The 14,341-nt window shown below is 32.1% G+C and overlaps 1 long non-coding RNA gene across 1 annotated transcript in view; it reads right to left on the bottom strand.

Annotated features, from left to right (window-relative positions):
- The window catches only part of LOC137249114 (uncharacterized), a 154,862-nt gene that overhangs the window by 126,182 nt on the left and 14,339 nt on the right, over nucleotides 1-14,341 (bottom strand). The window lies entirely within an intron of this gene.

Raw genomic sequence — 14,341 nt, 5'->3', positions numbered from 1 at the left:
ATGATTTTCCGGCATCTCGTATCAAATTTGATTGGGAGACAAACCAGGGTTGGCGTTATGCAATCTAAAATTTGGTATCAAACTGGTCTAAAATAGAAAAGCTATGAAAACAATTTCAAAACTAGCTCAAGTGCCTGATTTCCATTACAACTCAATAGAAATAACAAAATTGTATTCAACTTTTATATTTTGAGGACGTTTGCGCGCTGTCTTAAAATTTGTATAAAATTATTCAAGCAATCAGATGAAAAATTCGAAAGCCATTTTTAGTCATAATACTTTCATTGCTCATGAAATATTGAAAAATAACTAAATATCTGTTGAATATTATGCATTTCAAATTTTAACGACTGTAGCAAGTGCACTTGGAAGCCCACATATTTAAATAAACATACAATTTTAAAATCCAAATGTTTTAAATAATGAGGAATTTAACAAATGAGTGCGCAATTATCACTATTAACATACATGCATTTTTATATGCACATTTTTACTTGAAATCAATTTAAGTGGCAGTAAAACCATTTTAAAGCATTTTTTCAAACTGGTCTAAATTTGTCAAGCTGTATTAGCCTTTTACAAATGGTTAAAAAGCGTAATTTCCACGAATTTTTAACAAAATTAGCAATTTTGCACTTCGGGCTCGATTTCACACTCGTATAAAAACTGGTATAAATTTATTTAAGGCAAAAAATTAAAAGGCAAGACTGCTATTTTCACGTAAGTACTTTCTCTACTCATTAGATATTAAAATCTAATTTTAATATTTATGTATTTAAAATTTTAATGACTTCACCAAGTACACGTAAAAACACATAAATTTAAATACGCATAAAGTCATGAAAACCAAAATATTTTAAATAATGACGAATGCAACAAATGAGCTCATAATTATGGCTCTTGTAAAATACACATGGAAAGCATAATAAAACACAGCAATATTTGCTTACAATAACTGTGAATACAAATATGTATTGAGTATAATTTATGGTAGCTAAATGAAATGGCATTTTAAAAAACTTCTGCACACACACATCAACAGCACAGCTTATAGCAGCAAAGAGCGTAAATTGAAATTTAATTTATATAAATACATAATTATTATGAGCATGTGCTGACATATAATAAATATATTTTTATTGTATTTGTATTGCAATGATTGCAGAGTCAAAGCTGCTTGTTATTGCTTTTGTTGTTGTTGCTGTCAACTCAACATTATGATTATTGTTAAAACTTGTATGCAAAATACATAGTAATTAAAATTGTGTACATTAATTAAGATAATAAGGCAGCAGGAAATGAAATTCATAGAAATGGCATACACAATATTGCCCTTTGGCCAACGTTGGTTGCGTATACGCAATGGCATGCTATCAATTATTTATTTATATTTTTTTTTTCAATGTAACCTATTTAATACCGCTTGCTTATTTAACACTGAACATTTATATAAGTGATCTGTGTGCCTTAAATATTTATGTTGTTAAAAATCAGTACGCAAATATATGAATGTATTAATGTGTGTACATAAATATTTAAGTAAAGTACATTTGGTTTTTGTTAAATATCGACGGGTAAATAATGCGCTCGTCCGCACAGTTTATATGCAGCTGTCAATTAAATAAGTAGAATGTGTTGACAGTAGTAGGTCGGATATGCATGGATTTTCTTGGAAAAATTATACGAAAATATAATAAAAGTAAATATGCCACATTTTAAGAAAAGCGATTTTCGAATGATTTTAAGAACTGTTGACCTCGGCTGTTGCTGTTGTTGTTGTTACCGCAAAAGCACTCAACCTATGATATAAAAAATATTTTCCAGCTAATAAAATTTTTTTTAAAGCCAACAAAATGTAAGTTCCCGCTCAGCTTTCTTGTTAGGTTTTTCAAGTATAAAAGCAAGTTTATACCATTTTTTGTACGCCAGCCTTTAATTATAATTACTAATTAATTAGTGACTCAAAAAGGTTTTTAACGATGTATTTAAAGTAATATAACTACAATTTCTTTAACTGTGGATTTAATAATTTGCGTTGTACGAGTATGAAAACTATTATTTTTTCCATAAAATTTTACCTGTTACTATACCAGTATGTTAAAAGTTATTTAGACTTAACATTATACGCAATTTTAAATAATTAATTTTGTACCACTATTTTTTACCAATTTCTTGAAACCCATTTGGGTATAAAAGAAAGTTTATACCAGTCTTTATACCACATTCAATCAATAATGCCCCTATTACCGTTTACAACTCAACTCTGGTTGGGTTGAAATTTCGCAATTTGGTATTACAGATTACGACTCAACTTGTCAAAAAAAATGTCGGTTGAGTTGTCTAGTCTAACAACTTTTTGTGGCATTACCGTCTACAACCTTGTGTTGGTGTAGTTGTCAAAGACGTCAAAATCTTACAACTGATTACTAGTCTCATACAATTTTTCAGTTGTTTTGAAAAAATTTTACGTTTTCGAAGACGGTTCACCACCTAATTTTTAACAAAAATTTTCAAAGTTGGTATCAAAAGACACGTTTCGACCTCCGATTTAAAAATCCGAAAACAAAAATTAAAAATTTTATTTGCGTCATATCATCTCGGTTCAAATTTTCACGTGGTTGTATTTTGCCAGACTTTTTGTACACACTAATGCAGAAAGGCGTTGGACCCACCCAGGGTTATTTTTACAAATCGCGGCCAAAGGCCTCCAACGCAGAAAGATGTTCTGTGCAAAAAAAACTATGGATGGAGCCTCATATTTCGGACCCTCTTTGGCCATTTTATGGGTATTTGTAAATTTTTTAGATCGCGGGTTCGAATCGAGCTCAAGGCCTAACAATAATTTTTTATCATTATTATTGTTATGATAATTTTTTTCTTAATTGAAAAAATTTTTAAATTAGAATAGAAGAAAGAAAAAATTTTAGACAACTGCCAAAGCTCGTTGTATAGATCCATTTCGGGAACTGCTGAATTCCTTCATCGGCAACGTTTAGGCGCCGCTGCTATAACCATTCAGCCATCACAGCGGTTTTTTGTTTGTCTTCATTAATCCTACTTCTATTCTGGTTCGTGCCAATTGATATTCACAACACTGCGACATCTGTTGCAGAATAGATGTGAAAATTGAACTTGTTTTATGGCAATGCCGCCATAGTGTCATATTTTATTGACACTTTTTCCCCGTGCTCTGGGATGTATTAACAATTTTTGTTGTTATATCGGCCTACTGATTTTAAGAACGCGGGTTCGAATCGAGCTCAAGGCCTAACAATAATTTTTTATCATTATTATTGTTATGATAATTTTTTTCTTAATTGAAAAAATTTTTTTAAATTAGAATAGAAGAAAGAAAAAATTTAGACAACTGCCAAAGCTCGTTGTATAGATCCATTTCGGGAACTGCTGAATTCCTTCATCGGCAACGTTTAGGCGCCGCTGCTATAACCATTCAGCCATCACAGCGGTTTTTTGTTTGTCTTCATTAATCCTACTTCTATTCTGGTTCGTGCCAATTGATATTCACAACACTGCGACATCTGTTGCAGAATAGATGTGAAAATTGGACTTGTTTTATGGCAATGCCGCCATAGTGTCATATTTTATTGACACTTTTTCCCCGTGCTCTGGGATGTATTAACAATTTTTGTTGTTATATCGGCCTACTGATTTTAAGATCGCGGGTTCGAATCGAGCTCAAGGCCTAACAATAATTTTTTATCATTATTATTGTTATGATAATTTTTTTCTTAATTGAAAAAATTTTTTTAAATTAGAATAGAAGAAAGAAAAAATTTAGACAACTGCCAAAGCTCGTTGTATAGATCCATTTCGGGAACTGCTGAATTCCTTCATCGGCAACGTTTAGGCGCCGCTGCTATAACCATTCAGCCATCACAGCGGTTTTTTGTTTGTCTTCATTAATCCTACTTCTATTCTGGTTCGTGCCAATTGATATTCACAACACTGCGACATCTGTTGCAGAATAGATGTGAAAATTGGACTTGTTTTATGGCAATGCCGCCATAGTGTCATATTTTATTGACACTTTTTCCCCGTGCTCTGGGATGTATTAACAATTTTTGTTGTTATATCGGCCTACTGATTTTAAGATCGCGGGTTCGAATCGAGCTCAAGGCCTAACAATAATTTTTTATCATTATTATTGTTATGATAATTTTTTTCTTAATTGAAAAAATTTTTTTAAATTAGAATAGAAGAAAGAAAAAATTTAGACAACTGCCAAAGCTCGTTGTATAGATCCATTTCGGGAACTGCTGAATTCCTTCATCGGCAACGTTTAGGCGCCGCTGCTATAACCATTCAGCCATCACAACGGTTTTTTGTTTGTCTTCTATTCTAATTTAAAATTTTTTTCAATTAAGAAAAAAATTATCATAACAATAATAATGATAAAAAATTATTGTTAGGCCTTGAGCTCGATTCGAACCCGCGATCTTAAAATCAGTAGGCCGATATAACAACAAAAATTGTAAATTTTTTATTTCCGCTTTCGAATCCTAAAAACGGAGATCGAAACGCGTCTTTTGATACCACTTTTGATAAGAGTTAGATGGTACACGGGCTAATAAAACGTTACAAAAAAAGAAAAACATTTAAACCCGGTAGTTAAACCTTTTTTAATCAAACAATAATCAACAATTTTGTACACATATATAGAAAAAAAAAAACGTTTAAACGAAGGATAACATTGAATAACTTTTTGACTTTATGGAGCGATATTCCGAAGTTGGACGAGGCTGGCCGCAGATGCAAACAAAATAGGTGAAATTGTGCGAACGTCAGTCCCATTGATACTAATCACTACTGGGAATCCTGTTTTAGAGTAAAATACAACTTTTGCTGTTTGGGTTTTAATTCACTTCGCACAAATATGCTCCTCAATAATATCTAAAACCAGTCCAACACCAAAATCATTTCGACAGCATTTTTGATAGCTGCCATCAACAAGGAATCTGAGTGTGGCGCATAATTTCAAAATAGGGGTACAGCCTTCCATCGAAAGCGTTTGCGGAAATGGTCCTTAATTTTGTTTAGTAATGACCAAAATGCTTCCTTTCAAGTCTGCAAAATAACTTCATTTGAAACTCATCATTTGTCACTTAAACATTTTCTTACTTGGTGCTAGGTAGTTCCAAGGGATTGGAATGATCACGAGAATGTTTTCCGTATTCTCGACATGTCAATCACCAACATTTTTGCCATTATAAAATAGATTTCATATCATATAATATCTTGTAATAACAAAATCGCTTTTGCAAATGCTTAAATTTCCGCCACAAATTGATCAGCTGTTCATTAATCTGTCAAATCATCACTTTCTGAGGTTGGCAACACCAATTCAACTTCAACTGAAATAAGTTGTAGTTCGTAATTCCAAACAGGAGTTGAGTTGTCTGAAAGTTGAGTTGTTTTAATTACAACCAAACTAAATTGAGTTGTATACCGTAATAGGGGCATAAACTAAATAAAATTCAAACCATGTCTTTAAGGTATTATAATTACAAATTCTTCAACTATGCATTAATATTTTGTAAGGTTTCTAGAATGTTATAATTTTTTTAATTATATCAGTTTTTTACCCGAATGATAAAAGTTATTTGGACTTAAAATCATTCGAAATTTGTTTTCATGTATTTTTCGTGCATTTTCCGATAAATAGTTTTATACCAATTTTCTACTATTTTTTTGAGAGCTATTTTGTATTTTAAAGTCCATATGAATCCTTTTGTCGCTTGTTTTTTTTTAAGTTCTTGAACATTTTTTAGTTTTTAGTTTTTCATACCAGCCTTCAATCAGTGGCTGAAATAAGTTTCAAGCCATATATTTTTAATACTATTATTACAATTTCTACAACCATTAATTAAATATATGGCGAGGTTTTCGTAATATTATTTTTCCCTCAAATAATATCAATTTTTTTACAAGTTTTTTTTTTTTTTTTGTTTTGACTTCGAATCATTCGAAATTTGCTTTTATATTTACTTCCCACAGGTTCGATAGCTTTTTCCATTAAATAGTTTTATACTTTTTTTCGACCAGTTTAATCAAAATGATTTAACATTGGAATCTTTTTGAATATGTTTTTTTTTAACATTTTTACTAAATAAATAATGTGGGGGAACATTTCAACCAAAAGCTTACTTGCACTCAAAATTCATTAAAAATCTTTTTTGCGTTTTTTACTAAATTTTTTTTTCAGATCTATGCATTTTTCTCCAAGTACTAAAGCTGTACCTATTCTCAACCAAATTTTGTCAAATATTTTAAAAGCATTTTCCTGATATTTTTGCCATTTTTGTGTCAAATTTTTAAAATTTGTAAATTCAGACTACACGCTAGTTTTTTGAAAGCTTTTATGTTAAGAAATCTGTGTTTTGGCATTAATGAGCTAAATTAATTCCATTAAATAAAGTTTAACCAAGTTTTGGAACGTGCTTCTTTAAAGTAAGTGAAATCTGTCACAACCCTTATATGGGTATTGTCTATTTTCCAATTTATACTACTATATCACTTTTCGACCAGTCTTTGGAAAGCCATTTGGTATTTTAATACATTGGAAACTTTTCTCGCACATTCTTTATTTACCTTTAACGATACTTTGTGACTTAATTTTTGATACCAGTATACTCAAATCTTACACAAGTTCTGAAAATCCTCAAAAATTGAGTGGTGTGTATACATTTTAACGTAGTGGTATAAAATACACAATTGGCTGACATCATCAACGCTTTGATGAAAGTTTTACCATTTTATACCAGTTTCGTGGTGTATATTTTTAGGATTTGTGTGTTATATTATTGCTGACATGTTAAATTACCTTTCCTAGTCTCCATAAAGCTTTGAAACAAGATCATACTTGATCAATTTATTATTTAGACCGATTTTTTATTACTACGTGAAATAAGTACTTTAAGTTTAAACACATTTTACAGTTACGCGCTGGTATGATTTACATGCACTTTTAATACAGTTTCATAGTTTTAACAAAAATTTTATTAATTTATATTAATTTCTAAGTTTTTTTGATTTGTGTATAGATAAGGTTTATTATACCATCTTTACAAAGGCTCTATCATAAAAACCCCATTTACGGCAGAAAACAATTTTCAACCGGTTTAAAGAAGCTCCAAAATGGAATGGCATACTAATTTTAAACATTGTTTTGATAAAGACACACTTCTACGATAGTGTTTACATTTTTACACAATTTTCATTCATTATGCCAGTTTTATGCTTACAAAAATGTACATGATTACTTTGTCATAGAATTCGTAAGTCCTAAACATAAAAATTCATTAACTATTAGAGCGAAAGGTCTTGAAATAAGTTTATACCACATTTTAGATCAGTTATCTAGTAACTCAAACTCATGTGTATTAAAATTTCTTTTTAATTAATAAATGATCGCCATAAGTTTTGATTGCAATTCTGATGTTTACAATTTGTATCAGTCCCTTAGGTATATAGCAGTTGCTAATATTAAACATATTAATAAGACATTAATTTCCTCATACTGTTTTCCTTTTTTAAGCGTTTTCACGCTACCACATCACAGCATAATACTTTATAAAAGCAAAAAAATAAAATCGAATTAACTCCTCACATGAAAATTCTTACCATTGCAAAGTTGAGGATAAAATAGCCTTAGGAATATTTGCTGATGCGCTTCAATGATACTGTTTGTTGAACTGTCAAGCGCACTAAAAAAAAAATCCGTAAATGAAGAAAACGAATAACCAAATATATAAAATGAAAGCAACAATGTGGCTGGCAGGCAACTCCAGTCAACAACAGCAGCATATTTACTGCTTTTCGCAAGGATTTCCTTTCTTTAAATTTTATTTTTTGTATGTCTACTTTTGAAGATTTTAATGTTTTTTTATACTTTCAACTCATTTCTTGTTTATATCATTTATTTATTTTGCGCTCCGCTACCACATTGTAGACTGCTTGTTCAAAAAAAAAAAAAAAAAAAAAACAACGGTAAAACAAAGTTCCAGCAAACAGTAAACATCTATGTATGTATATACAAGAAAAGCTGTATGTATGTATGTACGCTCACTTTAATTTCATCAAGTCGTTTGTGCGCGATTGAGTTGTTTCCATTTGACTGCCGCCGGAAAAAATACGAGCGAACGCGCTGACATGATGGTATGAGCAATAAGAACAACATAAAGGCAACAACAAGTGGCAACAAAAATGCTGTCAGCGCGTACGATAACATATATCCATGTTCTTTTTTATATGTATGTATATATATGTATGTGTATGTCTGTGTGCGTGCATTGTTAGCAATTGTTGTATGCCACCGTCTCCTAATGTAATCGATGTGTATTGAACTTGCTGGAAACGCGTTCCATAGCAAAAAGTAAAAGTAATGCCGAAAATAAAAAAAAATAAACATCCAAAAAAAATTGTGTATAAAAAATTTGAATATCTGCCTTTATTGGTTTTGTAAATAAAAATGAAATAAAAATTTATATTGCATATTGAAATGTTGCCAAGATTTAGACAATGCTTATTTGTGTCTTAGTTGGGCATACTGCATAAAAATGTTTGTGCCATAGACATTTCACAAACACTCAACATTTCCCATAGTAGTGATACAGGCAGCCTACAAAAGTTTAAAGATTTACAGCAACAGCATTTTTTTTTTTTTTTTCTTTTCAAAGCGTTCAAAATTTTACAGAAAACAGCGAAATTTATCTTTAAAAAAGTTTAAATTGCAAAAAATCAATTCTATTTTCCATATTCTGGGGAATATAATTTGTTTTTCTTTTTTTTGCTGAAACTTTTCGTCCAGAAAATTCAGTACACGAGTTATTTTTTGTTACTTTTTTCCCTATTTTTCTTCATCGTACTTTAATCTGGACGAATAAAAAATCAATGAAAAATTAGGGGTGAGAGAGTGCGCTTTATTCTAAACTTTAGTGCCTTATGCTCATATATGGTTAAAGGCGAACAAGGAAATACTAGTTACAAGCAATGCTAAACGTGAAGTGACACGTTTAGTTTTTAAATATAATTCGCGTCAATCTCTTTTGATGTTCTAAAAACTTTTTAGTTTCATTCAAATCAAAGATCATTGCATTATGCCCAACTATGATTTGTTTCCATGTGTATATATGTGAATATGTTACCACGGCTAACGGCATGCTGCTCACAGTTCACACATTGCAAAAAATTCGATTTACCATAGTTTTGCTCTGCTATAAAGCAAAAACAATTGTAACATGGGGTAGACTGAAAAAGCTAAAGCGAAAAGCAAAGTAAAAAAAAAATTTATATGTTGCTGGAACCCAGAATCGGTGAGTGGAATATCAACTTATCTCGGTTGGCAGTTCGTAAATGCGCTATATCAATTTTTTTTTGAAAAACGACCTTTCTGAAAAGTTGTCTCATAAACGCCCTATTCCTGAACCACGACCATGACCATAACCATTACTATAACCATAACTTTAACCATAAACATTACCATAACCTTAACCATATTCATAACCATAACTTTCACTATAACCATTAACCAACCAAAATCATAACCATATTTTTAACCATTATTATATTTTTAACTATTGCCATAACCTTTACTATAACCATAACATTAGCCCTAACCATATTTTTATTGGACGTTGGGGTAGCGCACTTCACTCAAGTGGCCCAATGAAACTAGGCTAATCCTGTTCATGTGTCCACACCCCGTGGAACCGCCATTAGTCATAACGCCACGGGGGGAGGGGGAAGGCGATTTAGTCGCCACTACTTTCCAATTCGGCGGGTCAATGTGGACAGAAAGGATCCTACTCTATGCCACGCTTATGTAGATATTCCGTGAAACCGCCGTGTCCGCTCAGTAACTGTGTGAAATGGTAATTTAGTTCGCCATGTTTTCGCTCGTACCATTCCGTTATATTTGTAACTAGCATGAAGGTCCAGCGCCCTTTTCTCGATTCTTCCCACCGTTTTTGCCACCTAACTATTGTTCGCGACCTTGCGCCTTTCTTAGCATCTTCAGAAGGTCGGCTGATTCCATTACCATACAGATCGGCCATTTCACCTGCGAGTAGATCTACTGGGATTTTCCTGGATAAAACATGGATCGCGTTGTCGGACACCGTTCGATAAGCACATGCTATTCGTATAGCAGTAATACGGTAGGCTGCTAGTATATCTTTTTGATGGACCGTTTTAGATCCGTGCCATAATGGTGCTGCATACAATATTATCGACGGGGTAGAGCCGTTGTTTACGTTCGATTAATTCATTTTATATATTGGTGGCGGTCACCGTGGTGTGATAGTGGCGTGCTCCGCCTACCACACCGTATGCCCTGGGTTCACACCCCGGGCAAAGCAACATTAAAAAATTTTAGAAATAAGGTTTTTCAATTAGAAGAAAATTTTTTTGAGCGGGATCGCCCCCGGCAGTATTTGGCAAGCGCTCCGGGTGTATTTCTGCCATGAAAAGCTCTCAGTGAAAACTCATCTGCCTTGCAGATGCCGTTCGGAGTCGGCATAAAACAAGTAGGTGCCGTCCCGCCAATTTGTAGGAAAAATTAAAAGCAACACGACGCAAATTGGAAGAGAAGCTCGGCCTTAGATCTCTTCGGAGGTTATCGCGCCTTACATTTATTTTTTATTTATTTTATTGCTTTTATTTTATTCTTTATTCAAAAAAGCTCCCTTTAAAACTTTTTGAAAATATATATAAATATAAATATATATATATAAATATTGTTATCAATTTTATTTTTTTTTTTTTTCATCTAGTAACAATGCCAACAAAACTTTACAGCATATGACAACAAATTTAGTTGTTGATGGATTTCGTTATCTTTATTTAGAAGCAATACCAGCTCGCACACACACAATGCAATTCTGCAAATGACACTAAGAAAGCACTCAACTCAATGAAATTCTTTATTTGATATGAATTGTTTGCATCAAACATTTATTTGGAGTGTTAGAGTGCTTGCAGCGAGGGATACAAATCTTGTAAAAAGGTATTTGCGCTAAGTAGAGTATTTTAATAGAATGAAATGGGATAAAGCCGAGAAATTATTCTTAAATTGTTAGTAAAACATATGTTTCGGGGTAGTTGGAAAACTGGTATAAAGTCTAAATTTTAGTTAAAGCCCTTTTTTGATAAATTGAAAACTGGTCTAAAGTCTAAATTTTAGTTAGGGCACATATTTTTAAGAAATTGAAAACTGTTCTAAATTACAAATAATTGTAAATAATTTAATGAAATTATGTTGGGTAGTTGGAAAACTGGTCTAATTTATTACTTATAATTGAAATATATATTCTTGGGCAATATGAAACTGGCCTTAGGTCAAAGTTATGTTTAAAATACAGCATTTTGCGGTAGCATAAAAACTGGTCTTAGTTTTAATTGAAATATAACTTTTTTGGGTGTTATAAAAACTGGTCTAAAGACTTATATAAAAATATACAATTTTTGGAAACGGCAAAAAACTATTTTATTTTTCCCAAATTATAAAATAAATTATAAAATTAAAAAATTGCTTCAAATAAATGTTTTCATACATTTAAAAAAAGCAATACGGGCAATCCCCGATTAAATCATACAAACAGACAAAATTGGTTAATTCGTTGTAGTTCTATAAATAGAACAAAAACAGCAACAAAACCAAAGTTTCTTTGAAAACCGCCGTACCAAGCATAGCTTTAAGACATAATTGCATACGAAGTATGCAATGTGTAAAAGATTAAAATATGCAAAAAGAAGGCAATTGGGAAAAACTTTACAACAACTAAGGCATGACGTAGCTGAATGCGTTTATAACCATTTCAACTATCGTAGGAGTGCGGGTTCGACTCCCACTTCCGGGAGAAAGGCTTTGAAGAGATTTATAATCGAAACAGCTGTCGCCTTGTCCGTCCTGATGTCACGTTGTTTAAATTTTTCCCAAATTATTAAATATTTATAGTTAAACTAGAAGACCCGGCAGACGTTGTCCTGCCCTAAATTTGGCCTATCTGCATACATTTTAATAAGCTTTTTCCGTCTGACTCTGCCCTCCCCCCCTCTTCACTTTTTTCTAATTCTTTTATTCAATCCTCCCTCCGTCTTTTTCGCTTCATCTATCTCCATCTTCGTCTCATCTCTTTCTCAATCTCCTTCTCTCTTTTCTCTTCTCTCAATTCCTTCTCATTCTTCTGCATCCATTATTGCCTATCCCAGAGGGTGGTATGTATTTTATTCCAGTCCCAGTCCCAGTCCCACTCCGAGTCTCAGTCCCAGTCCTAGTCCTAATCCCAGTCCCAGTCCGTCTCTGGATAATATATTACTCTGTACCAAAGCACTCATCAACAGCTTTCATTTGATATCCATATTGCATAAACACTGTCTAGGCATTCACTGGCCCACGTTTTGGCCTATATCTCGAGACCCTGTACCTGTAGTAACCACCGCGTGAGGTTTACGTAACTTGTGTGAAAGTTTGAACAAAATCGACCGACGCATCTCTTCAAACACCGGCGACCAACTAACACACATTTTAGTCTTTCTTTTTATATATATATATTTTTATTTTTCACACTTCACGATAATATTAAAACGAAATGCAGGTTTTCGTTGCTTTTGAAATTCGGCAAACTGCACATGGAACAACTAAAGACTCTCCTGTATTAACAAAAAATTTCATAGTACCTCTAAATCGCGGCGCCCCTCAGAAACCCCCCCCCCTCTCGACGGGCCTGGTGATGTGCTATACTTGATATTATTCGCTATAATATTTTTTATTGATAAGCAGGTTGTTTAATTAAACACCAAGGAATTACACGGAAGTATATCCGCACCACCTGAAAATATGAGTGCCACTGCGTATACGTAACATTTTAATATTACGTATAAAAAAATTAAAAAAATTGCAATAAAATAATATTGGGACTATAAACTGAGATATAACCTATCCTATATTTCAAGTTAGATCAAACTACACACGAGGTGCAAATCAAATTCGGTTCAGTAGTTTAGGAGTCCATTGGCCTCAAACTTGTGACACGTGTTTTTTATATATTAAGAAGATATATAGTTGTTCTGGTTAGTTGAAAAACTGGCCTAATCTGGTATAAAAAATATTAAAATGTAACAACAATTTAAATAATGTTGAAACCTTCTTAAAGCCAAAACAAAACTAGTCACGCCTAGAAATGTTTATTTAGGAATAATGTTTATATGGTAAACACGTTGGGAAAATCTGGTATAAACTGGTAAAACGCAAATTTATTTGCCGAATGTAGCATGAATTTGACTAGAGGCTCTTGTTAAGAAAAACAATTGTATGAAAGCTAACAAAATTGGCCTAAATACTGTATAAAAAAGCATTTTTTAGCAAACATTTTAGCGTGATTGAAATATTATATATAATCAATGTATTTGTATAAAAATGGAATAATTTTTTTTTTTTTATTTAAAAGTGGTTTTTGTATGGTTGACAAGAACGCGAAACCATTAGACTTAAATGAAACTGCTATAATTAGTGAACTAGCAGACTGCATATAGAAACTTATTTTTACCATAAATGGAACGCTTATAACTGTTCGAAAAATCCATAAATATGCATATAAAAAAATGCATGAGTTTCTTAAGAATTTTAAACAATTTCTCTCAGAGCTTTCAAGAAGTACTTAGTCAAACATTTTATTTTTCATAAATCACCAACCTCTAAGCCTACAGCTGCATAAAAGACTATGTAACTAACAGCAAGTTTACTTCATAAACATATGTAACTAAATATGTTTTTTGTGTTTACGTTCTTCAACTCATGAATTTAACAATTTACCATATTCAGCCCGTGAGCAATTGTCCGTGCTTCAAGTAAATTTTTACATACCTAAACTCACACACACTGGCGTAGAAATATTTGTTTATGCAAAAGCGTGTTTCCTTATAAAATTTTCAGCGTCTGCCTGAAACTATAAACTACTCTGGCACCTGCCAGCTAGCTGGAGATACTCAGGTTGTATTTTTTTTCTTTTTCTTTTTTTTTGCTTTTTCTTTTGTACAGTAGTTCTTCCTGCTTTCTCTTTGATTTACTTCTTTTGTTTATTTATTTTTTGTTTTATTTTTCATTTATGCGTTTTTGTAGTTGATTGTTTTTGCTTTCGCATGGTTTTTGGGATATTATTTTGTTCTATTATTATTTTTTTTCTTTCAGGTAGCTGTTTGCCCATTGATATATATTGCATTGTATATTTGCTGCTGTTGTTCTTGTTGTTATTGTCTTAAACATAAACAGTTCGTTAACATATATCTATTTGCAAGATATACACGCGTATGGTCATAAATAAAT

This window comes from Eurosta solidaginis, chromosome 4, assembly GCF_040869045.1.
Source record: "Eurosta solidaginis isolate ZX-2024a chromosome 4, ASM4086904v1, whole genome shotgun sequence".
NCBI classification, from domain to species: domain Eukaryota; kingdom Metazoa; phylum Arthropoda; class Insecta; order Diptera; family Tephritidae; genus Eurosta; species Eurosta solidaginis.
The sequence above is the reverse complement of the archived record's forward strand: the minus strand, read 5'-3'. Positions and strand labels throughout refer to the sequence as shown.